The sequence below is a fragment of the Notolabrus celidotus genome, chromosome 14, assembly GCF_009762535.1.
Source record: "Notolabrus celidotus isolate fNotCel1 chromosome 14, fNotCel1.pri, whole genome shotgun sequence".
In the NCBI taxonomy this organism is placed as follows: domain Eukaryota; kingdom Metazoa; phylum Chordata; class Actinopteri; order Labriformes; family Labridae; genus Notolabrus; species Notolabrus celidotus.
This window is the reverse complement of record NC_048285.1, coordinates 33,047,688-33,073,962: the sequence shown is the minus strand read 5'-3', so window position 1 is coordinate 33,073,962 and position 26,275 is coordinate 33,047,688. Positions and strand designations below refer to the sequence as shown.

The window sequence follows — 26,275 nt, the reverse complement described above, 5'->3', positions numbered from 1 at the left end:
TCAATTCTAAAAACAGTCCTTTGGGCTTCAAATCAAATCAGATCAACTCTATTTATATAGCACTTTACACACAGCACAGTTGATCCAAAGTGCTTTACAAAGGAACATGAGGAACACAAAGAGAAAAGGAAAAATAAAAAACACACAAACAGAGGGAGAGAGAGGGAAAGAGGAGTGGTAAGAGAGCAATATAATAAAAAATGAAATTAACAGTAATAATAACAACAGTAATGACAAGAAATACAATTAACAGTGCAGTGAGTATCTGAGCCGGTGTGGTTACCCTTCAATCGAAGGGTTAAAGCAGCTGCAGCATGCAATGATCTCCTTGTTCCTGCATCACGGGAACATTTGACCAGCATGTCCAACGAGAGGACTTTGAGGAGGAAATAAATCCAAACTCCAAAATGTGTCATATAATGGTGACATGTTTTGTTCCATATTAAAAATACTCCACTGTGCAACACGCAGCAGAAACACACTTAACAAACCAGCATCATTCAAACCAGCATCCTGAACTGAAATGAGTTTGACACCCCTGCTCTAAACTATGATGTGGCTTAGGAATGTGCAGACACATGAGTGTTAAAATACAGGTAAACTAGGTCGATGTATTTATGGCAGGTTTAGTAGTGAAGAGCTAGGTGCAACTGTGTTGTGTAAATCCATCTAATGTGTTCTGGCTCTGTCCTGAGTCTCCTCTGAGCTGGATTTACCTCTGCAGGTGGGCCTTCACAGAGCACCCTGATAGGTTGCTGATCCCTCAACTGCCTCCTCTTAAACATGAATAAGTAACAGCTCTCGTGTCCCTGAGGCTGAGCAGAGATGTCCTGCTAAGGTGATTCCCCTCAGCTGCTTCAGTGATCTAATTCTTCCCTTCACCGTGCTGCATCATGACCGCGGGTGTTTTTAATTCATACATCAAACTCTCCCGGTCTGAAGGAGACCACACACCGCCCAGCAGGATCTGCAGGTGGTGATTAGCTGCTGGCTGAACCTGGTCCAGGAAGCTGTACCTGAAGGAACTCCACTCCCCACCTGTGCATCACATCCACGCTCATTATTCATACAGTCGTTCCTCTTTGTAGAGATATTTAAATAATAGATCCAACATGTTGTCCGGCACTGACGTTGACGCCTCTGAGGAGAGGGTCTGCAGGAGCAGAGTGATCCCAGTTAGAGGGGGCAGACAACAAAGACAGGAGCTCAGGGACCCTTGGGTGTCACAGTGGAGATCAAACAGACAGCAGCACTGGCACTGCACGAGCTGGGAATACATGAATACAGAGAGTGGACGGGGAGAGAGTGATGAAAGAGAAGGGGGGGTTACAGGAATGTATCGACAGATGAATCCCTCTTGAATCCCTAATGTGGGTTAATTGGGTTTTCACCACAGCAGAAAGTGGGAAACGTCAAAGTGGATGAAAAAAGGCTGTAATGGATGGTAATGGATATTAAATGTGAAACAACATAAGATGAATAGATGCTGCAAGTGAATCTCTGGAGACAGGCCGAGCTGAGGAGGAGCAGTTTGGATGTGTTCTAAATTAACAATAAAATACAGCAAAGGGAGGCAGCTGGTTCAGGAGCAAAGACACTGAGTGATGAACATCCTGTCTCTCTCTCTATCTGTGTGCTTCTCAAACTCATCATTTTGTCGTCCTAGCTTTTTAATTGACTTTCCTGGGGTCACATTCCAATCATCTCCACCTTCAGATACAAAGATAACAACATTTAAAGGAGCAGTGTGTTGAATTCAGCAGCATTTATCAGAACACACTTATTAGAGATGGAATATATTATTCATAAGTGTGTATGAGGCTTTTATATCTATAATGAGCAGTTCCTGCTGAGGCTGGAGTAAGATGCAGCCAACATGTTTCTACAGCAGCACAGAAAAGACAAACTATATGCAATATGCAGAAAATGCACTGGTTAGAAGACAGAGAAGAAGAGAGTGGTTGTTGTTTTGTGCAAAATATCTGTATTGATGGAAGTTTTTGAAGGTAGAAACTTGAGAAATGGAGGATCATACTTGTTGTGCATCTCAGCAGATTCAACGAGTGATGACGAATGATGCAGAAGGGAGTGTTTCAATCCAGAATCTGACCGCTAGACATCGCTTAATATTTTAATTTCTTCTCAAAAAATGTCCTTTATTCAATCTGAGTTGGGATCTATTTACAGATTGAAGCAGCAGCACAAAGTCTAGTTTCCAATCAATCCTCCAAGTGTTTGAATATTTGTTTATTTGAGATGTAGCTGCAGTTGTGCTATTTTTTGTGTCTTCAGTTTATGGCTAATTGGGCAGTTGGGTCAAATGTTTTACATTGTGCATCAAAATTAACAAGTCTGCATTGACACAGTTGCATTTTTCAGTCTCATCACCGAATACAAGCCAACAAACTTTTACCCTGATCATCAGAGTTGCATGTATGTACAAGAAGGTGATGTAGCCTCTTGGTTTGAAAAGTGAAAATGCATTGAAACCTTTAGTTTGTAAAACAAGTCTTATTTTAGTTGATCTGTTACTCAATTAAACATCTTTAAATAAGTTTCAGATCTCATACTCTGGTCTCCAGACGCCTTCGATCCACCATGATGATGGTGGATTTGGTGTACAATCAGCAGTAAAGCCAGATTTCTGTCAGACCTCAGCTATCAGGATTAACAAGTCACAGGTCAATCAGGCTGTCTGAAAATCACGACACGCATTGTACCTGCGGTCACGATGAACATATTCACAGTTCAGACCTGTACCTCAAAGCACGTATGATTTATTCAAGAAAAGGGGAATTTAAAGGCCCTCTCTTCATTTTTGGCTACTTTGTGGAAAACATAGCTTTTCGGGGCCCCACGGGGCCCCAGTTGTCCCTAGAGACCCCAAATTTGGCCCAGTGCATGTCCTGAGGGCCCTATACAAGAATATCAAAAGATAAACTCCCCATGACTTTTGGAAAAAATGTTTGCCTGTTTCAGTCAGACAAAAAGTCAGATGGTGTTAAACCTATAGGCCCTGAAACCCCTTTGTCTGGAAGGGACAGATGGAGCAAACTATTTTCCAGAAGTCCTACAAGTCTGATATTTTTATATGTGTTCAGGGGTCCCCAGCAGAGCAGAAAGGCATCGGTTCGGTGTCGATCGGACACTTACTTTTCGATGAACGGGCCTGAAGAGAATCGTTTTTCTGAACATTGGAGAGACCAAATGACTTGAAACTTGGTGTCTGACCTTTATTTTAGACGGGGATCATGGTGTCTGAGGCCCAATTCTGTAGACCTTTTGGACAGCTAGTTAGCTTTGTGGCACTTGTACAGAGATGGGACCAATGCAGGCACGTGGAAGACCTTCTGTTAAGCCATCCTTGGTTGTTTCTGTTCATCCATGGAGGTCATCTTAGAAACCAAGGTGACCTAAAAGCCTGACTCAATGATTTAAAATTGAAATCCACAAACTAATGGATGACATCTGCAAATTCTACATGGGCATGAATTCATTTTTTGTATGTTGCTTGTCACTGAACATCGAACTAAGCTCAGGAAATAAAAGCCCCTTTCATACAGACTGATGAAGGCGGGGCTACACTGTTATTCAGGCGTGCTGATTGGCTGGAAGAAGAGGCAGTGACATGAAGAGGTGACTCATAACTTTGTAAGTGTGTGTGTGTCCGTGTTGGCACTGTTTGTTTCCACATGGCACCATTTCTGCTCAGGAATGTGTGTCTATCTCCCACTGAGGCATCAGTGTGACGGCGTTATGTGACTCTGTGTAAAAGTGGTTAAAGGATGGGAGTAAGTTACAGCACTGTTGTAAAATCTCTGCAGGGCCAGTGGCCGATGCTGCACCGCGATCCTGCAGACTGTAGAAAGTTAAAGAAACCAAACGAGGAGGTAATGTCAGGTTACAGATAAATGTATTAATGGAAATTTCTATCCCTGATTCAAAGGTAAGACAATTCAAATGTGTTATTTTCAAACTGACCCTGAACTCGCCGCCTGCAGCAGATGCAGCCGAATACACGCACTGAAACCTGTCATCAGTAACGTCTGGCTGCTCTTAATATGCTTAAGATCGTGTCTGCATCCTTTGTAACTTTACAGGTTGAATACTTAATGACTGCTCTTTAAAAACACATAAGCACACAGCTGCACACAGACATGAAAGGAAAAGTATTAACACACACACACACACACTCACACTGTGACACACACACTGAGACAAAAGGAGATTCACAAGTTGCATGCTGAGGTCGGAGCAGCTCAGGTGTAAATGCAGCAGATCACACTCTCAGAAAGACCTTCTCTGATAACACGCTGAATAATTTACACTGTGTCAAGAACGGGACAGTGTGTGCTCATGTGTGTGTGTGTGTGAGTGTGTATGTGTGTGTTCATAGCCTACAGTGGGTACGCAGGTGTGAGTGTTAGCAGTGAATCCATGATTCATGAAGTGCATCCTGACCCTCACAGAGGCAAGGAGAGGTGAGAGGAGGTGAGATGTCCGAGTGGAAACCATTCTCACTTGTTGTACGTGGCAGAGCCAATATGGAGGGGCCGTATTAGTCACTGTCTCATCGCAGCTGGAGGCGAGCAAGACACATCCAGATCAGACACTTAACCACCTCTACATCTGTTCACTAGTTATACCCTGCTGTGTCTCTCAGCTTCCTGTCCTGGGCATACAGCTGAACACTGTCAGCTCTCGGTGGTTTCAGGCTCTGAGACGGAATCAAATATCATACATGTTCTTCTTTCTCTGTAAACAAAACTGTAGTCTCACAGCCAGATTCTCCTGATTCTTCCCTCGCCCTGATGTGGGACGCTGTAGGCGACTGCTGCTGACGCTGAAGTGTCCTTGAGCAAGACACAAAAACCTCCTGAGAGGCAGAGAGGGGGAAACAAGGAGGAGAGATGGATAGAGAGAAGAAGAAGAGAGGAGGATTCACAGCGGAGTTGTCTGCTGAAATGTGTCAAACATTTTGTAAAACAATCACAACAGTTTGTGTGTGAGTGTGAGTGTGTGTGTGTGTGTGTGTGTGTGTGTGTGTGTGTGTGTGTGTGTGTGTGTGTGTGTGTGTGTGTGTGTGTGTGTGTTTGTGTGTCCAGCCTGTGGCAAGGGTAAAGCTTGCACTGAATATTTAGTGTTTTTTCTAAATAACACAAAAAGAGCTTAATATGCCTGCTGTGTGTACGTTATGTGTGTGTGTGTACGTTATGTGTGTGTGTGTGTGTGTGTGTGTGTGTGTGTGTGTGTGTGTGTGTGTTAGTGTATCTCATTATCATGCTCAGAAGCCACTGGAGTTTCCAAAAGTGGCTCCTCGAGGCTTGAGAAGTGGAGCTGATGTGGAAGTGCTTAAAACTGCAGTTCCTCAAGTGTCCACTAGAGGCTGGCTGCAGACGCACCGGAAACCACATACACACCCATTCAAAGAAGACGATCTTTGCAGCAGAAATAAACATGTTTACAGGCCGGTTCAAAAAAACATGTTGGTTTTAAATATATTAAGGTTACACGTTTTGCATAATTAGAGGCGTGGCTAACTTGACTGACAGGCGGGCACACTGTAGCTGTTAGCAAGGAGGCTAACTTCCACCAGATCCATGTTCACTCCATCTCTGATCACCCTAGTCAACATGCATGCTTCCACTGGGAGCCAGCCAAAGTCAACGGCGCCTGACTTCCTGTCCCACTTGATGTAGGGGAGCCCTACATCAAGTGGGACAGGAAGTCAGGCGCCGTTGACTTTCAGAATAAAACACAGGTCAAAAAAGATCTGCCTAAACTTCAAATAGCTCAAAATCAAGCTGCAAGACTCGCTCTGGCCTGTCCATCAGGTGTGAGGCGGAGTAGAGACTGTATGCATGCAAGTCTTTCATGGCTCAGAGTAGAAAAGAGGTTGGCATGCAACCTGGGAAATTGAAGCACCCAGTAAAGCCAGTTTTAAAAGACTTAAGATGAGTCTTAATTTGATGTGATTTTGTGTTGGTAGTGGCATTTTCTGTTTTTCTATTTCATTTTATGTTTGTAGCTTTTCCTGTTTCATATTTTATGTTTGTAGCTTTTCCTGTTTCATATTTTATGTTTGTAGCTTTTCCTGTTTCATATTTTATGTTTGTAGCTTTTCCTGTTTCATATTTTATGTTTGTAGCATTTTCAGTTGTTGTATTTCCTGTTGTAGCATTTTTTTTTTGGTTCTTATATTTCATGTTTATTTTGTGTGTCATGTTTGTTTTATGTGGACCCCAGGAAGAGTAGCTGCTGCGTTAGTGGCAGCTAATGGGGATCTGAATAAAGGAATAAAGGAATAATGGTCTGGATGCGACAAGTCAGAGGTTTGCAGTGGTCAATCAATCAATCAATCTTTATTTGTATAGCGCCAAATCACAACACACGTTATCTCAAGACGCTTTTACAAACAGAGCAGGTCTAGACCACTCTATGTCAAATTATGAACAGAGACCCAACACCAAGACAGGATAAGACTCAGTCTGACCCCACCTTAATCCACCATGAGCATTGCACCTCGCAGTATTTAGCTAGTTACAGTGGAGAGGAAAAACTTCCTTTAACAGGCAGAAACCTCCAGCAGGACCAGACTCATGTTAGACACACATCTGCTGAGACCGTGTTGGGTCTGGAAAGAGGGATAGAGGAGAATAAGAGAGAGAGGTAGCGATGATAGTGATAAGACATCTGCCATCCGCAGCGCCCCAACCCTGGACAGTTTTTAAAATGCACAAAACGCACCTTTTCCTCAAGGCCTTTCCCCGTTAGCTAGTGTTGTCCCCACCTACCCCCCTGACCCCCTACCTGACCCTGTGAAGCGACCTAGGGTTTCTTGAAAGGCGCTATATAAATACCAGTTATTATTATTATTACTTGTAGAAGCTGTTGCCGCTGGAGTCCAGCACGTCCGTATCAGCTGGAGTCTGGAACGTCCACAGCAGCAGGACGTCTATGTCAATCAAGACAATCCTGTCTGGAAGTCTGGCGTAAAGACCCGCTTCAACTCCACCTCTTAGTCTGTACTTTAGTCAAGTCAAAGTCAGGTCATCTTTTCCAACATGGCGTCCATTGGTGATAGGCTTCAAATCTCAGCTTCAGAAACCAATGGGTGACGTCACTGAGGCTACGTCTACAGTCTCTGGGTTTCCACCTGTCCCCATCAATCATACATGTGTGTATACATGTGTGTGTACGTGTGTGTATTTCAGTGTGTGGGTGTAAGTAAGGAAAGATTTTTAAGTACAGCGATAATAAAATGATGAAGAACTAAAAAAAATAATAATGATAACAAACATGATAACATGCGATGTGCTCTCTTTGTTGTTCCTCTGTGTTGTCCCATACAAACACGGAGTAAATGCATTGAACACATCAATGACTGGACGAGAGACAGAACTTTCTTCAGTTAAACAAAGAAAAAACTGAAATGATTGTTTTTGGAGGAAGAAAGGTTAAAGGTTACTGTTCAGCTCCAATCTGCAATGATGAAATGTTCAAACCAAGCCAGAAACCTTGGTGTAGTCTTAGACTCAGACCTTAATTTCAGCAGCCACATTAAGACCATCACAAAGTCCGCCTACTATCACCTTCAGAATATATCAAGGATTAAAGGACTCATGTCTCAGCAGGATGCAGAAAAACTCCTCCATGCATTTATCTTTAGCAGACTAGACTACTGTAACGGGGTCTTTACAGGACTCCCTAAAAAGTCCATCAGACGACTGCAGCTCATACAGAATGCTGCTGCTCGAGTCCTAACAAGGACCAACAAAGTAGACCACATCACTCCAGTTTTTAGATCTTTACACTGGCTTCCTGTCTGTCAGAGAATAGACTTTAAAATCCTGCTGATGGTTTATAAAGACCTGAATGGTTTAGGCTGATCTGCTACTACTTTATGAACCACCTCGACCTCTGAGGTCATCAGGTACTGGTCTGCTTTCAGTTCCTAGAGTCAGAACGAAACATGGTGAAGCAGCGTTTAGTCATTATGCTCCACATATCTGGAACACACTCCCTGAAAGCTGCAGGTCTGCTCCAACTCTCACCTCTTTTAAATCAAAGATTAAGACTTTTTTATTTGCCACTGCCTTCCTATCTTAGATTATTTTAACTCACTTTAAATTAAAATTTTAATGTAATTTTTAATATATTTCTAATTTTCCTTTTCTTTTCTGTTTTATCATATTTGTCATTTTAATTGTGTTTTTTTATGCCTGTCTGAATGTCTCCAATGCTTTTAATGTTTTAATGTAAAGCACATTGAGTTGCCCTCGTGTATGAAATGCGCTATACAAATAAAGCTGCCTTGCCTTGCCTCTATTTTAATCTGTTTTTAATCAGGAGGGGTTTCACTGACGTTGTGCTTCAGGCAAACTCAGAAATGTTCAACCTTCAAACCTTGACGACATGATCAAGGTGACAAACCTGACACAGTTCCCCCTCCAGAGTCAGTGAGGCTGTATTTGAACGCATCGTATCACTTTCCATCACAAACTGACTGGTGAAATCTTTAAAAGCCTCAAATACAACTTTGTAGTAAAGACATCAAACTTTTTAGAAACCTTTCTTTTCAACAAGCTTTTAAAAACCTGTTTCATTTCTTTCTTTGTTGGGAGAGTTGTGACTCCATATCTGACATTTCTGTTACGAGACTCCTAACTCAGGTGAGATTCTCCCTCCATCCTCTCTCAGCCTCCTCTATTCTCCCTCCATCCTCTCTCAGCCTCCTCTCTGGGCTGCATGGACTCTAAAAAACAAATGAAATTCATCCTCAGGTATTGTCTGAAAACTGCTGAGATCCACAAGACAGAGGGGATTATTACACCCCAGTTTCCAGGCTCTCTCTCTTCTGAGCGCTGGATGAGGTTTAGTACTGGCACTGAGTGAATTCTGTTCAGAACAATGCTTTCATAGCTCATAAATATGGCAATAAATCAGACACGCTTTGCTGCAGCGCACACAGGAGTCTGAAATTTCAATTTATTAGGTTTACAAATCAGGTCAGCGCTCAGTTCAGGTTAGAGCTGAAACTTACCAACCAGAACGCTGCAGGAGTCTGCCCGCTGAGAGTCTGTGTCTACAAAACGAATATCATCCCACAGAAGAATTTCCATTTTGATTTAAGTATAATTCACAATCTCACCCAGACAAAACTCCTGTCAGGAGACGCCTCTCTCTGATTCCTCCTGTGCTTCTCCTGAACCATGAAAGGAGATCAGACCGCCTGAATCTCAAACTTTTCTTATTCAATCCCGTCTCAGATTTCTCTCTTTTAGTCTCTCTTTTCTTTAACAATCCATGACTTCACTATTTTTACATACTGGGTCCAGAAACGAGCTTTAACAGTCGTGAGGGTTTTCAATCTGACCTTCATTTGACCTTGAGTTACCTCTTGTTGGTGTTAAAAATATCTTTGAAGATTCATGATGAAAAAGTGATGTTGAGGGCGGCAGACTGAGTAATATCAATTTATTAATTATTTTTTATTTTATTAATTTAATTGAATTTTTGGATTCATACTTATATACTTCTTTATTTTGCTATTTATTTGTACATATATTAATTTGTATACACTTCTCTATATCATTAAATTGTAATATAATCTGTACTTTTATTGTTGTTGTTGTTGTTGTTGTGTGTCTGAGCCCCTTGCTCCCCTGCAAATAGAAACAACATGCCCACCTGTCGGCCTTAATATAATAATGAATGGATGACTTGTGACAAAAAAAACACTCACTCTGTAAATTTCCTACAAACAAAACTTGGTAAAGAGACTAGGGGTGACCCCAAATAGTTGAATATTCCACTATTCGTTCTAATGAGCCTTAGTCGACTGCCAATCTCATAGTGGAATATTTGCATATGAAACGTGGATCATTCCATTCAAACCATGGGGGTGCTCAATGTCTAATTTTACATTATGTTCCTGTTTCCCTTAAAAATAGTGTCTCATATATCCTATTTTGATTCTAAGAACAGCTCTTGAAGTGTTAAATCTTCTTAAAGTGGTAATTAAATCTCCCCTGGTAATTAAAGGTGGACTCTCCCATTTAGCAGGACCTGTGGAGCAGACGTACCTCAGCTGGTCTTTAAATCTCTCTACGTTCATGGTAGCTCAAAATGTCAGGAAATAAAACTTCAGTTGATCCTAAAAACTAGTGATGAAGATGAGGAGCAGCTTCATGAAGAGGACTGTGAGATCAAGGATTACCGGACCACACAAAAACTGTACGGGGCCAAAAGAACCAGGAGGGATACCCCAAAGCTGTCTGAAGCCTCAAAAACAATCCACAGCATCCCATCCACCTCCACACCATCAGAGAGGATATTCTCAAAGACAGGATTTACAGTCAACAAAGACAGGAGCGCACTTCTGCCCGTACACACGATGGTTTTCCTCACGTACAGTTTGAAAAGACACAAGCGGACAAAGACGAGATGAAAGACTGTTTTAAAAGGTTCTGTTAAGAGATTTAAAAACCCTTTAGATGGTTCAGGTTTGATTTTGAACATTATACAAATGTTTAGTCTTAAGTTGGACAAACTACCCTCTGCAGTGCTGCTCTCTGCTGTGTGAACACTGTTTAAATATCTCCTGATTCCTTTCTCTATAGTGGAGCGTTGTTCCATGTTTAACGGATGGTGGCCTTATTTGAGTTTTCTCTCCTTCATCACTTCGTTGTTTTTGTAATATAGATTTAAAAAATCTAAGTTGTTTCTTATAATATTCTGTTGTCCCTTTTACTTTAAGCTATGAGTCTCTTAATAGCAAATGGTTATGCGTAATATTATCATGCGGTCACCATCATGCAGACTTTGGGTCAATAAGGAAAAACAACAAACATTCCACTATTCATCCACTATGGGCAAAATCTGATGAATCAGATTCCACTAAGCAAATCCTTAGTCGGGCTCACCCTTAAAAGAGACAAAAGCCTTTTTTTTGTATCAGGCTGTTATCATGTTTCATCATGCTGGAAAATAAGTGCTTCAATATGAGCTCTAATTGGCATTTCTTGGCTTGTGGAGCAAGCTTCAAGTGGTCAGTGGAGGTACTGCAGCTTTTTGCACATCTGCATAAGTAATGTCTTGATTTTACTGACAAATCTATGATTGTAGCCTTCAAACAACAAACAAACACAACTTTCTTACAAGACACATGGGTTGCTTGACCAGAGCTAAACAAAAAGCAAAGTTGAATTCCTTTAACTGCTCTGAATAAAGTAAGGAACATTGCTTACCTTGAATACCTTGTTAAATGTGCCGTGCATTCAATTTAACTAAGTAAGCTTTGGTGCCTGAACTTGCAGAACACTACCTAGTGAATTGGATAAAGGTATTGGAATTGGATAAACAATACAAAAGTGTTAATTTAAAGGTTCACACAGGACACAAGCAAAAAGCCTTCAGCAGAATCCCTGAGGCAAACTGCAGGATTTGGTAATCCTCAGACATCAGCAGTGTGCAAAGAAGTCTCGGCCTACACATCCTGAACCTTGTGGGTGAAATAGCATCCATCATCTCTGCTCACATTGGTCTCTCATGTTGCCCGTCCTGCCCCCTGGAGGTAAGCCACGTTCTACTCCTCCTGATCTGAGCAGGGCCACTGAATAACCTTGGAGTTTGTCTGCCAGGTTATTCATCATACGACCGGTCAGTTTTCTCCAACCTCCGCCCCTCCAGCCACCCTTCATCACTCCGTTGAGCCTTCATCATGTTCATGTTTCAGGTCAGATCTCAGCTGGAGTCCCAGGTAGATTGTGTAAATCAGGCCAGTGACGTATGGAGGAAAAAGAAGTAAATGCACTACACCACCAGACCAGTAGAGGGCGGTCACACAAAGAGGAATGCCATTCATCACAGATGATGACACCATAGAAGCAGACGGATAGGCAGGTATCATTCTGAGCAACACAACAGTTAGCCTGTTAGCATGAAGACACTCAGCTGGTCTGTTTTAGATGGTGCTATATTTCATCACAGATGGATTTACTGAATCAACACGTGAGAGGAGATAAGCGCGAGTAGCAAAGACGTTTTAACACGGCTTTAAAATCCTTTGACACTACACCACCAGACCAGTAGAGGGCAGTAACACAAAGAGGAATGCCATTCATCACAGATGGAAAAAACAATGACTGTCAATGGTTTTTGGAAAAAAATTTGACAAAAAAATAAATTTGACAAAAAAAATGACAAAAAAAAATTTGAGCAAAAAAAAGTTTGACAAAAAAAAATTGACAAAAAAAAATTTGACAAAAAAAAATTTGACAAAAAAAAATTTGACAAAAAAAAATTTGAGCAAAAAAAAGTTTGACAAAAAAAAATTGACAAAAAAAAATTTGACCAAAAAAAATTTGACAAAAAAAAAATTGACAATTTTTTTTTACAAACAATTAAAATGACAAAAATAAAAATTGACAGAAAAAAATTTGACAAAAATAAAATTTGACAACAAAGTTGATCCGTAACCCTGTCGGAAAAATTAATTTTCCTCAAATTTGAAATTGTGCTCCAAAAGCAAAAGAAGGTGAAAATTTTGCTCCTGCGGTTTAAAACATGGAAAAAGCAATGAATGAATCAACACGTGAGAGGAGATAAGCGCGAGTAGCAAAGACGTTTCAACACGGCTTTAAAATCCTTTTGAACTCAAAAAGCCGTGATCGCAGAGATCGGCCGGTGTTTTGATTTAAACAGCGACCCTGTTAACTGGAGACTCTCAGCCGGATGCATCCCTCATAAACGTCTTTAGACCATCATTAAATATCTGATGCGGATATTTTGAAATCTTAATAAAAACTAAACTAGTTTGCATTCCCAGGAACTCCCTCTGTGTTTCAACAGCTGTGTAAACTCCACAAACACTGACACGTTCAGCTGAAGGTCTCCAGTTTACAGGGTCACTTTTAAAACCGGAACACCGGGAGGAGAGACGCATTCAAGGTGGGCTGAGAGAAGACTACTGTTACAAGCTGCTAAATCAAGAGAATCACAGCTTCTTCTTTTGAAAAGTACACACACATACAAAAAAGATAGAATAAATAAAAACTAATGAAAGAAAGAGAAATCAAGAGAATCACAGATGGAAAAAACAATGACTGTGAATGGTTTTTGGAAAAAAAAATAAAAATAAAAATAAAAATAATAAAAAAATTGAAAAAAAAATTTGACAAAAAAAATTGAAAAAAAAAAATTGAAAAAAAAAAATTGAAAAAAAAATTTTTTTTTTTTTTTTTTGAAAAAAAGAAATTTTGAAAAAAAAAAAATTGAAAAAAAATTGCTGAGGTCTCCAGTTTACAGGGTCACTTTTAAAACCGGAACACCGGGAGGAGAGACGCATTCACGGTGGACTGAGAGAAGACTACTGTTACAAACTGCTAAATCAAGAGAATCACAGCTTCTTCTTTTGAAAAGTACACACACATACAAAAAAGATAGAACACATAAAAACTAATGAAAGAAAGAGAAATCAAGAGAATCACAGATGTGTGTGATATTATTGTGGACGGAGGGAGGAATAAAAACACTGATGTTGATAGACGAAAAGAGTTCAGTGGAGTTAAACAGATACCTAACAAACCGTGTTTGTAGTAAATGCATCTTTTATCCTCATCAAAAGGTTCTTGTAACTCAACAATGAAAACGTTGTAACAGATCATTTGTACCAGCTTGTCTCATTACAGTCAAAAGAAGGACTTGGGAAATTAACTCAACTTGTCTCTCTTGTATTCTCTGAACCGAGGTCCCAGATAGATGACAGCTTGAGGCAGAGACGCTGTAAAAGCGAATGAAAATCAAACTGCTGCAACCTGTCGACGGGGAATTCTTCACAGAGCATTTGGCTGAAAAAAATATAACAGCAGTTTTTGTTAAAGTATAATTGTGCCTGGCAGAAAGCCTCATCATCACCACAGCTGGGAGTTTGTTTTCTCATTGATGTTTGAAGGGGCTAATATTTTTGTTGTGTGTTTATTTGTAGCGTGCACTCTTCACATTTCAGGAGCTCTGACACATGTCACGTCCACTACAGGGTGAAGTCTCAGGAGTGGTGAGTCTCACGGCCAAATACCACCAGATCAGTGTCCAGTCCGTCTCCAATCCATCACGGCACCGGATCTGACTGGTTTCTATTCTAGTCAATGTGTTAACTTCCACTGGATCCGCTCCATTGCGTTCTGGCAGGTCAGAGCCCTCCGGATCAGATACACAAGACTTCTATTTGTCCCAGATGCCGGAGCACGACGCATCCATCTCAACAGAGCAGATGGAGCGGGACAGGAAGTCAGGTTTCACCAAAACAAAATGTAAACATCTGGTTAATTTTCAGAATAAAACACTCTGTGTTATCACCAGATCGTATTTCACTTAACTACAACAACAAACCAAAGTCATGATGAGCGGAGCCAGGCCTGGAGTCAACAGGTCAGAGGTTTTCAGAGGACCAGAAAGACAACATGGATGAGGAGAGGAGGAGGAGGAGAATCCTTGATTCAGTGATTACAGAGGGAAAACCTCGGTCACATGACTCCAGCTGTCCGGAGTCAGAGCTTCTCAGAGCGTGCAGCCAGACCGCAGCGGATCGGAGAGGAACCGGACACGGATCTGGTGGAAGTCCCGTGTCAGGAGGCGGGACACTTCATCAAAAGCAGGCTGTGAACCCACAGTGTGATGTTTACAGCTTGGTTATGGACAAAGCTGCAGAGACCGAAGCCTTCATGACAGTTTTTGCACTTGAATCAACTCTAGTAGCAAACGGACGGATGTGCAGACATCTTTACTTCTCTGCTCTTGCAAATGATTCGCCTCCTTCACACCTGGATGTTTGCGTTCATCCTGTTGCATGTCACTCTTCTGGGTTTGCAGATATGTAGCTCTAGTGAAAGTTCAGACAGGAAGACTATAAAGCAATCACAGCAGTTTAACTCTCTCTCCCTCGTTCAATAGCTCACCTGCTTCCAGCTGCATGCTCCTGAGCTGTCATTGGCTAATCAGCAGCGGCGTCATCCAATAGCTCAGCGGCACGCCCTTATCATCAGCCTCATCAACTCTCTGCTGTCTTTTTAAATGTGTCTCTCTCTCCTGCTAGTTCCTTCTTGCATTGATGGTGCGCACCCCTCCACCTCCCTGTCTCCACCTGGTCTCTGCAAGTCCACCACCACCAGAGTCTGGACTCTAGGGGGATTTCTTCAGCTGCCAAATTCACACATCCTACGCTCACAAAATGATCCCCATAGAGAATAGATTGAGATACCTCTATGGCCTCTGAAATACTGTCACTACAACACAACCCCAGGGATTCACGTCATGTGTAGGGCTTCTGAGGCTTGGGTACCCGTGCATACGTCTGGCTGCCAGCTAGAGGGAAAATCATGGCGGCTCTCCTCCGGCTTCGACCCGGTCGGCGTTGGCCAGCCCTGACTGTGGTCCATCGGCATCACTCCATGACTCTGACACCAGTTCATTTATAAATAGACGTGGACAAAAACTCAAACAAAGAAGGATAAGGGGATCTTCTGCGACAAGATCTGAGTCTCTAATCAACTCCTCACTTCCTGACCTCCACCAGTGTTGACCAGGTAAGCCCCGCCCCTAGCCTGACAGCCATGGTGCTCAGCCAATAGGGATTCTCACATCAGCTCACCTGGACCTCACAGGTATTTCCCTCATGTGTGAACACAAACAGCTTTAGTTATTAGGAGTCTTGTGAGTTTCCTTCAAAGTGCTAATAATGCAACATTAGATTTTAAAAGCAATCACACATCAGCTTTAAATGCGCCGCTCACTGGAGGTTTCAAGTGTTCGAGAGTGAAGGTTGAATTTAAATTTTGGAGTTCAAACAAAGTTAAAGAAAGTACAAAGGAACGCTGAGACGCACAGACTCGCTACAGTTTTGAGGCGAGTTCCTTTTGTTTTGCTTTTCCCCGTTTCTCTCTCTTATTCGTCACTTTTATCCGGCGCAGCTTGCGGTGTGTAAGCAGATGGGGATTCAGTTTCTTCTCCACTCAGGATAAGAGAACGATTTGCATTTGTTCCCAAAGCAACAGAAACACAGAGGATACTTTTATCAGAGTAATCCCCTCACTCCCTGCTCCCTGGATGACTTTTGTTGAATGTTATAAAACTTGGAGACCTTGAATCGACGCGGGAGAACACAAAGGAAACTTCCCTTGTAGATAAAACGCTCTTTTATTAAAGCAAACAACAAACCGTGAGCTCAACTGACCTTAAAGCTCATTTAACAGAAGTGGAATTGTCTCAGTTTGCTGTCAAAGATTGCTGCAGGCTGCAGTCACTCAGAGATAAGAGCTCCACTTCACACGTCCACAAACATGCCGGATAAAAGACAACACCTGCTTGTTGTTTTAATAGCTTGCAAATGGCAGGAGAGAAAAGTGAAGGCAGGAAGGAGAAGGAGATAAAGGATTGAGTTAGCTGAGGAAAGAAAACAAAAGAAGAAAGAGGATAGGAAAGGGAGAAAACATCCCAATAAAGAGGAGAGAGATATAATGAGCCTGATTTGAATATCAGAGCATCAGCACATTTTGTGACGGGGTGGTTTATTATAAATCCTCCTGTGAATGTGGAGCAGTGTTTTCTGGAGGACGGATTCTCTGAGGATTCCCCAAACACCGATGAAACCACATCACGTGTCTCTCCGTGAGAACCACAAATCCCCCAGAGGAGATTTACATTCAGCTCTGAGGGAGAGAGAGTTTCTGTGAATGAGAGAGAGTGTGTGTGTGCATGTCTGTATCATCACATTTATTAATTTCACACAGCGAGTCCCCATTAATCTCTCTGAATAATTAAATGGGTTTTCAGCTTGATTCAAAATTTGAGCACTGGAGTGCTAAATGAGTTTCGGGAGTGTTTTAAAGGATCATTTCGCTGTTTCAAGTCAAAGGAAGAGAATATTAGCAGATGTTAAAGTTTGTTTTGATTGTTTGTTTTCATAAATACATTTATATAATTTATACTGAAGACTGCTGACACATCCTGAAGCACAGATCTGACGTGAAAATCTAACCTACATTTGTTTTTACACTTTGAAACTATGGGGCGCCGTTTGTAAAGTTGTGGACACTGAAAATAACAATAACATGTCTCCACATTTAGCTCGAAAACGTCATAAAAATAGAGTGAATATTTAAAAGTCACTTTTTTATCACATTTAGAGGAATATTTATGATCTTAACATTTAGTTTTGTTGTGAAAAATATATTAAGTTAAAATCATTGTTAAATCCAAATGCTAAAATCTAAATGTTAAATATTTATCATTTAGATTTTTATTAAACATTTAGATTTATATTAAAGATTTAGATTTAGATTTAACATTTATATTTATATTTAATATTTATATTTATATCTAACATTTAGATTTGTATTTAACATTTATATTTATATTTAACATTTAGATTTATATTTAGCATTTAGATTTATATTTAACATTTAGATTTATATTTAGCATTTAGATTTATATTTAACATTTAGATTTAGATTTAACATTTATATTTAAATTTAGCATTTAGATTTAACATTTAGATTTAACATTTAGATTTAGATTTAACATTTATATTTAATATTTAGATTTAGATTTAACATTTAGATTGAGATTTGACATTTAGATTTATATTTAGCATTTAGATTTATATGTAACATTTAGATTTAGATTTAACATTTAGATTTAAATTTAGCATTTAGATTTAGATTTAACATTAAGTTTTATATTTAACATTTAGATTTATATTTAGCATTTAGATTTATATGTAACATTTAGATTTAGATTTAACATTTAGATTTAAATTTAGCATTTAGATTTAGATTTAACATTTAGATTTAGATTTAAGATTTAGATTTAACAGTTATATTTAGATTTAGATTTAACATTTATATTTATATTTGACATTTATATTTAACATTTATATTTATATTTAATATTCAATATTTAGATTTAACATTTAGTTTTATATTTAATATTTAGATTTATATTTAATATTTAGATTTAGATTCAGCATTTAGATTTAGATTTAACATTTAGATTTAGATTGAACTTTTAGATTTAGATTTAACATTTAGATTTAAATTTGAGATTTAGATTTACATTTAACATTTCGATTTAGATTTAACATTTAGATTTAACAATGATTTTAACTTAATATATTTTTCAGAAAAAAAATTAAATGTTAAGATCATAAATATTCCTCTAAATGTGATAAAAAGTGACTTTTAGAAATTCACTCTGTATTTTTTGATGTTTTGGAGCTCAATGTGGAGACATGTTGTTATTTTCAGTGTGCACACCTTTACAAACAGCGCCCCACATGCATCCATGTATGTCTGCAGTTCTCCTGAATATAGGCTCATTCTTTCAAACCGCTCACATTGAACACAACTTTCTTTTGTGTTTTTAAAACAGCAGGAAAATGTGAACACAGCATTCAGCTCAGCAGCTTAGCAGTAACATTCATCCTGCATGTTTACACCTCCTCAAACAAACACTTAAAGTACAGCAAACACTGAATAAATAATGAGTCTGTTTATTTTCATTCAGTTTTGTATTCTGTCTTCCTCAGCTGTGAGCTGCCCAGAGGGAAAACAACAAACAAAACTGCAGCTCTGAAAACCCTAGAAACACAACATATAACTGGGATTTATCAGCTGAATATTTGGCTTAAGGCTCTGACTCTTAACACCCAAACACACGGGGGAAATCTGCTGCTTAAAAGACGACGTGAACAAAGAAACACAAATAGGTGAGTTATTCTCCATTCTTAAAAAACTACACCTCTCTAAAGGCATAAGAGTTTAAAGCCTGTGTTCTTATTTGTTTATAAAACACCATCAAACATTCAGTGGAGCTGACTTCATCAGCACCATTAAGTACAGCACATCTGAATTGTTAGCAGCATAATCCATGTTGAATACATGCCACGTGTCATAAATCCAACTATGTCCAAGCGGCAAACTCCGGTCTAAAAATATGAGTCCAATGAGGAAGTACCAGAAACCACACACACACCAATTCAAAGAGACGATCTTTACAGCAGAAATAAACATGTTTACAGTCTGGTTCAAAAGACCAGTGTAGTCTGGATTTCCAATGAGAGGCACAGCTGACTTGATTGACAGGCGGGAACACTGTAGCTGTTGGCTAGGAGGCTCAAAGCCCGCCTCTTTACATCACACTCGCTCGACAGCTCCAATATGGCTGCCGCCGCCGATTGGCCTCAAAACAGCGCTTCAGAAACAGACGGGTGACGTCACAGATACTACGTCCATTATTCATACAGTCTATGGGTAGATCTTGGTCAATCACTGCCCTCAGAGTTAACTATGCTCACATGGGCGTCTGTGGCTCAGTGGGTGGAGTCGGTCTTCTATCAATTGGAAGGTTGGCGGTTCGATCCCAGCTCCGGCAGTCACATGCCGAAGTGTCCTTGAGCAAGACACTGAACCCCAAATTGCTCCCTCTGTTGTTCAGAGGTGTGTGAATGTGAACAAATGAGATTAGCTGTTGAAGAGGTAAAGGTAGGTAGGGCTAATTCGTTTAGTGTAGGCAGTTTTCAGGACGGTGTATCGATCAGGATACATGGAAGGATGAGGAGACGGTGCGTGCACTTAGCTGCCGTACAGCCAGCAGTATTTATTTCCTTTCTCACACAGTTAAATAGGAATATTGTAGTAGTCTGGAAAAAATCACACACAGTAAACATATAAGGCGCTGGTACACAGTAAACTAAAAATGCACTGACATGTAAAAATGTATAGGAAATAAAGGGATATAAACACACACTCATCAAAATACTTATACATGAAATCAAAACACTTACTTTTCATCAGCGACTCAACTAAGAGGAGCAGGTAAACTATCAACTAGGCACACAAACTACTGCTCTGCCCGTCTCTCCCCAAACATGCGCACTCTGAACGGAGCTTAACGAGCTGCATGACTCATGCATGCAGGCAGAGCATGACCATTAACCCCTTACTCCCTGAGCCTCTGAAACATTAGCTAACACTGATGATCCCTCACTACATAGCAGCCTCTACCATCAGTGAGTGAATGGGTATGAATGGGTGAATGTGACGATTAGTGTAAAAGCCCTTTGAGTGGTCAGAAAGACTAGAAAAGCGCTATATAAGTACAAGTCCATTTACCATTTACATTCATGAGTTGCACATGGAGCCGCTTCACCAAAACATGAGCATGTTTGTTTTAACACGTTCATGCACAACGCTGTCATGACTGTGCCTAACATGGAGCATGCACATCCAGCTGCTTAGCACTGAACACAGGCACACTCTCAAGTGTTTGTGCCAAACATGTAATCAAGCAATCAAGCAGCTTAATTCATGAAAACAAACGTTTCTACAAAAATTACTTTCATGATGTTAAAAAGTTCCAGTTGATCACATTACTTAGTCTCAGAAAATATCTGATGAGATGCCAGAGAATAAAGGAAATTCTTAACTCAAAGCACAGGCCGGTTTCAGTCTTCACTGGTCTGCACTGAGAATAGAGAGATATGAAGTGTTTCTGCGTGCAGCATTTTTCCCCTGTGGGCTGAAACGAGGCCAGTTTCCCTCTGAGCTTGGTTCTCGTGAGAGTTTTCTCAGGGGACACAAATATGTGTGTATCTGTGTGTGTGTGTAAGTGCAAATGTGTGCACATCAGGGAGACTGAGCATTCAAATGATCCTGTGTGTGTGCTGGCGAGTATCTAGAACATTTGTGCAGAAATTACAGGACATTCCCATGTGGCAGGAATGTGTGTGTGTTTGTGTGTGTTTGCATATATGAAATAAAACTTCACCCGCTCTCAGAGCTTCAGTATGGAACACAGAAACTCCCAGGCGAGGCTGGATTTGTGTATGCAAAAAGAGAGACTGTGTGTTTTATGCCTCTGCGTTTCATCGTCTTCATCTGTCAGATGACGCTCCGCTTCATACTGTGTGTGCACAAACATGTAGCTGTGTCCTCGTGCATCCTCATGTGTCTCATGTGGTTTTCCTTCAGCCTGTTTGTATGCACACATGGAGACACAGAGCTGCAACTGATGGAACTGGGACACTCTGCTGTCGTGGAAGTCTGTTTTTAGCCGTGCAGCTGATGAAGTCCTGTCACACACAATGACAACATGCTCAGGTTGTGCCTGGCGTTTCAGCATGCATGATCGACATGTGGACGGGGAGTGATCTGCAGGAAGGGGGTGTTTTTATTCAGAGATGAATGAACAGAGCCTTTGAGAGATTGTTCTGTATTTGGGCTGATACCACACTGCAACATTTATCACACACAGACTATCTCTATCTCTTCACTGTAATGATGCTCTTTAAAGAATTACAGGAACTTTTCTCCGACTCCTGCCAGCGATGAATTGACAGAAATGTAACAGCAGCAGTGAGCTTGGGTAACAGAGGGTGTGATGTGAATTTGAATCAGGGCTCCAGCCTCACTAACCTGGTGTGAGGAGACCTAAGAGTGTCAGATCTGTCTCTCACATCACAGCAAGGTGTCCCGAGGTTAAATATCTCAAGCAGAGTCTTCAACGTGATATGCAAAGGACATCTGTGGCCAGTCTGCTTCGTGAAGGAAGAGAAGTGAATGTTTGCACCAAGACGGCAGTTCAGAGGCATCACTCAAAGGCTGCCATGCATTTAAACACATATGGAGAAATTATTACAGACATATGGTGTGGATGTTCGTCTGTAAGATACATTTAGCACAAGCTTAAACATAAGCCACGTCTTCACTGAAAGGACCCAAGGCTCTTCAGCCAAGCAGCCACTTTTCTAAAGTTTCCCAAAGTCCAATGACCGGTGAAAATGAAGCATCACGGTTTGCTGAGGGGTTGCACAGCAGACTCAGTGATCAGAAATGATAATAGATGCAAGACCTGGGTCTGTATGCATGTGCAGCCATTACACAAATGGGACCATTAGTCTTAACGTAGCGTTAGCCGCATGCACGACTGCAAATAATTATCCAATTAACTAATTGCGCCATGAAAGCAAGGCTGGTGCAAAACGTCACATGTCCAGGGAACCTCCTGGAAAACCATGATCCAACAAATTCAAACTGAGCATGCTGTTGGGAGATTCAATGTATTGTTGGATTTAATATGTTGTTGGGATCAGATCCGTATAAGGCCACAAACTGGGACATTCTGACATCATGCAGCTGGGACCATGGTGTAAGGTTGGGAGAGTTAGAAATGTTAGAACTTCCCAGAAGTCTTAAGCAGTGCTGGGACACGCCGAAATGGAACGTAACATGTATTGCAAAAAGTGTGTGTGTGTGGAGCTGGGAAAGGAGCCACAGGATACTCTCAATATTAATCAATGTTGATGGACCAGGACTTTGCCTAAAATGGACGATGCTGTGGATGAGGATGTGCCAAATATTGACTTGGTGTTCATGGAGACTTACTACGCATAAACAACAATAAACATGGCGAGCGGTCCCGCTGTGACTGAGGGAAGATCAAGAAGAGATGGACATTTGATTAGAAGAATCTAGAATGAACAAACAGCTGTTATCAGCAAGTCAATCCTCAGAGAGAACAAACAAGGAGAAAGGGAAAGTCTGGCTTCAGATCTTGAACCGGGTCAATGCGTGTGGTGTTTCTGAGCGCGCTCAGTAGAAGACCTACAAAATAAAATAAGTAACATGAAAGCGGCTTTGAGCAAAAAGCACCGCCACCAACGTGGTACAGGTGAAGGACCAAATCCGTTAGCAAGTCCTCATCCTTCAATGGCGGTACAGGACCACCTGTCCCCCCATTGAAGGATGAGGACTTGTTAGCAGAGTTGTTTAGGAAGGATTCACTTCACAGTGTTGCTGATAGGTTATCTAAGAATGATGTAGCATCTCCTAAATCTAAATTTGCTGTATATTCTGACATGGTCAGACTTTTCCAGAGGATTCGTTCGATCCCTAAATATCTGTTGCCTTTTCATATTTGGTCTTAAACAGCCTAACAGGTGAGGTAATCCTGCTGTTAGCACCTGTAATGGTGGGGTCTACCTCCATTAAATGTAATGCTTTGTTAGGACGTTAACCTGGCTCATGTAGACCGCTAATCCATTTCTTCACCTTTTGTACAAACGGCCTGTTTTCACCACTAATGGCTGGACATGCATACGGGCCCGGCTCCCTTAGTCTCTGTTCTTTTTGGTGGTGCTGCTCCTCTAGCAGGAAGCTTCTGGCAGGTAAAATAAAGTCTCTGGGACTTTATTTGGGCCCTGGTCCCTGTAATGAAATGCATTGAGTACTTCATACAGTCCCATGATCCTTGTGAAAGTTCCCGTTTTGCTATCGAGAAAAACAAGAGTACCAATAACAAAGTAGAACATGAGAAAGTAAAGAAAGTTGAAAAGAAAGAGCTCCATGAAAGATTGAAGGACCAAACAGAGGCTGGGAGAGATATAGGCGACACAAGACAAAGTAAAAACAGGGTGAGAGAAAGGAGGCTCGTTGTAGAGCTGGAGAGGAGGAGTGACAAGACGAGGATGGAAAAGTACCTGCAGCCAGAGCGTGGACAGGAGGTATAGATTCAGAGGATGATGTGAAGAGGAGAAGGAGGAATGAAAATCCCCTGACTCAGTTCTCAGCCTCAGGAAGGATGCCAAATAAAGAACAGAGAAAACAAAGGAAGAGTGTGAGGAGAGATGGGGGAGAGGAAGGGAAAGTAAAGAGGAAGGAGGAACGAGATCTGTGATGGTGATAACTTCAGAGGAGGACAGAGAAATCTCCAGACTCAAACTCAGATACAGATCTGTTCAGTGATAAGTCAGAGAAGTGACTAATGTTTGGAGGACAGTTCCCTGCCCACTTCTTGGCTTATTTCTGTTTGGCATTAGTCGGTTTGAATTAGAGGAATGGAAGAGAAAACCTCATCCAACAAGTCCTGTCATCCATCGTAGCCCACAGTCATCTCAGAACTTGTGCTGTTGATACCTCCAAGTTGTCAGGATGTTTACCTTTGAAAAGGACTCTATATGGTTAAAATACTATCTTTACCACACTCACTCATGACAGATCTGCATCACAAAGCCAATGTTGCCACAAACAGGTGCAAAGACTGGAGAATTTTCTGAGTTTCTTACATTTCTTACCCATTCATAGAGGAACATCTGCAAGCTGCACTGATTTCACATTCAACGTATCGATCTTAGAATCACCTGAGAAACGTATCCTCCCAATTCTGCAGCATCCACCTGCAGACTCCAGTCAGAAGAGTCTAAGATATCATCTCATCAATCAATCTTTATTCACCAAGCGCCAAATCACAACAAATGTTCTCATCAGACTCTTTCCAAACAGAGCAGGTCTAGACTGTACTCTATGTTCTATTATTAACAAAGACCCAACATCAAGACTGTGTTAACCTTTCACTGCTTCAGCTTCCAGACCGTAGTCGGGGAGCACAGGGGAGACTTATGGGTCTGCTCCAGGGCCTTTCCCTTCGTCCGTTCACATGCTCACCGGCACTTCTACACACACACATCCTCTTTCACTCTCACTCACTCTACGTTCCACACTTACACACACAGCTATTCTTAACAGAGCTATGCTACTAGTATAACAACAGGATCAGATCCAGTCCCATCTCACAGACAGGACTCAGTCTGGTCTCATCTTAATCCACCATGAGCAGAGCACTTTGCAGCATTTAGCAAGTTACAGTGGCAAGGACAAACTTCCTTTAACAGGCAGAAACCTCCAGCAGGACCAGACTCATGTTAGACACACATCTGCTGAGACCTACCGTGATGGAGAGAGGGATAGAGGGAGATGAAGAGAGAGAGAGAGATGATAGTGGGGAGACAGATAGTAGTAGTTGTAGCAGCTGGAGTCTGGCACGTCCAAAGCAGCTGAGATCCAGAGGAACCTACGAGACAAGGGAGCTCAGGGACTCCAGAAAGGTCTAGTAACTTTAATGGGACAGGAAGAGTTAAAGTAAGAGACAGGCAGAGGGAGGAGGGAGAGGGAAAGACAGGATCCCAGTGTGTCAGTCTAAGCCTATAGCAGCATAACTAAGAGCTGGTCCAAGCCGGATCCAGCTCTAACTATAAGCTTATGATGAGAAACAGCAGCAGCAGCCAACCTTCAGCATTTAGTTAGTTACAGTGGTGAGGACAAACTTCCTTTAACAGGCAGAAACCTCCAGCAGGACCAGACTCATGTTAGACACACATCTGCTGAGACCGTGTTGGAGAGAGGGATAGAGGGAGATGAAGAGAGAGAGAGAGATGATAGTGGGGAGACGGATAGTAGTAGTTGTAGCAGCTGGAGTCTGGCACATCCACAGCAGCAGAGATCCGGAGGAACCTACGAGACAAGGGAGCTCAGGGACTCCAGAAAGGTCTATGGTTAGTAACTTTAATGGGACAGGAAGAGTTAAAGTGAGAGACAGGCAGAGAGAGGAGAGAGAGGGAAAGACAGGATCCCAGTGTGTCAGTCTAAGCCTATAGCAGCATAACTAAGAGCTGGTCCAAGCCTGATCCAGCTCTAACTATAAGCTTATAATGAGAAACAGCAGCAGCAGAACAACCTTCAGCATTTAGCAAGTTACAGTGGCGAGGACAAACTTCCTTTAACAGGCAGAAACCTCCAGCAGGACCAGACTCATGTTAGAAACACATCTGCTGAGACCGTGTTGGAGAGAGGGATAGAGGGAGATGAAGAGAGAGAGAGAGAGAGATGATAGTGGGGAGACGATAGTAGTAGTTGTAGCAGCTGGAGTCTGGCACGTCCACAGCAGCAGAGATCCAGAGGAACCTACCAGACAAGGGAGCTCAGGGACTCCAGAAAGGTCTATGGTTAGTAACTTTAATGGGACAGGAAGAGTTAAAGTAAGAGACAGGCAGAGAGAGGAGAGAGAGGGAAAGACAGGATCCCAGTGTGTCAGTCTAAGCCTATAGCAGCAGAACTAAGAGCTGGTCCAAGCCTGAACCAGCTCTAACTATAAGCTTATAATGAGAAGCAGCAGCAGCAGCCAACCTTCAGCATTTAGCAAGTTACAGTGGCGAGGACAAACTTCCTTTAACAGGCAGAAACCTCCAGCAGGACCAGACTCATGTTAGACACACATCTGCTGAGACTCATCACTCCTCAAGTTACTGCATGTAAAATAAATCTGCAAGGAGTGATGTGATCGAGGCCAAGACACCAAACTCATATGATGTTCTGCTGCTGCAATAAAAGTTTCAACCATCAGGATGTGAGTCTGCTGAAGGAGCTTTGCATCATTTTTTCAATAG

At 41.4% G+C, this 26,275-nt stretch overlaps 1 long non-coding RNA gene across 3 annotated transcripts in view; it reads right to left on the bottom strand.

The window, feature by feature from the left end:
* LOC117824900 overlaps positions 1 to 26,275 on the bottom strand; it is a 208,852-nt gene that overhangs the window by 62,591 nt on the left and 119,986 nt on the right. The window contains exon 4 of one of the 3 annotated variants that reach the window (XR_004633743.1): positions 8,711 to 8,755. The exons of the other annotated variants lie outside the window; for them this stretch is intronic. This is a non-coding gene — a long non-coding RNA (uncharacterized LOC117824900). Of the gene's footprint in view, positions 1 to 8,710; positions 8,756 to 26,275 lie in introns of those variants that run through there. 3 annotated transcript variants of the gene reach the window in all.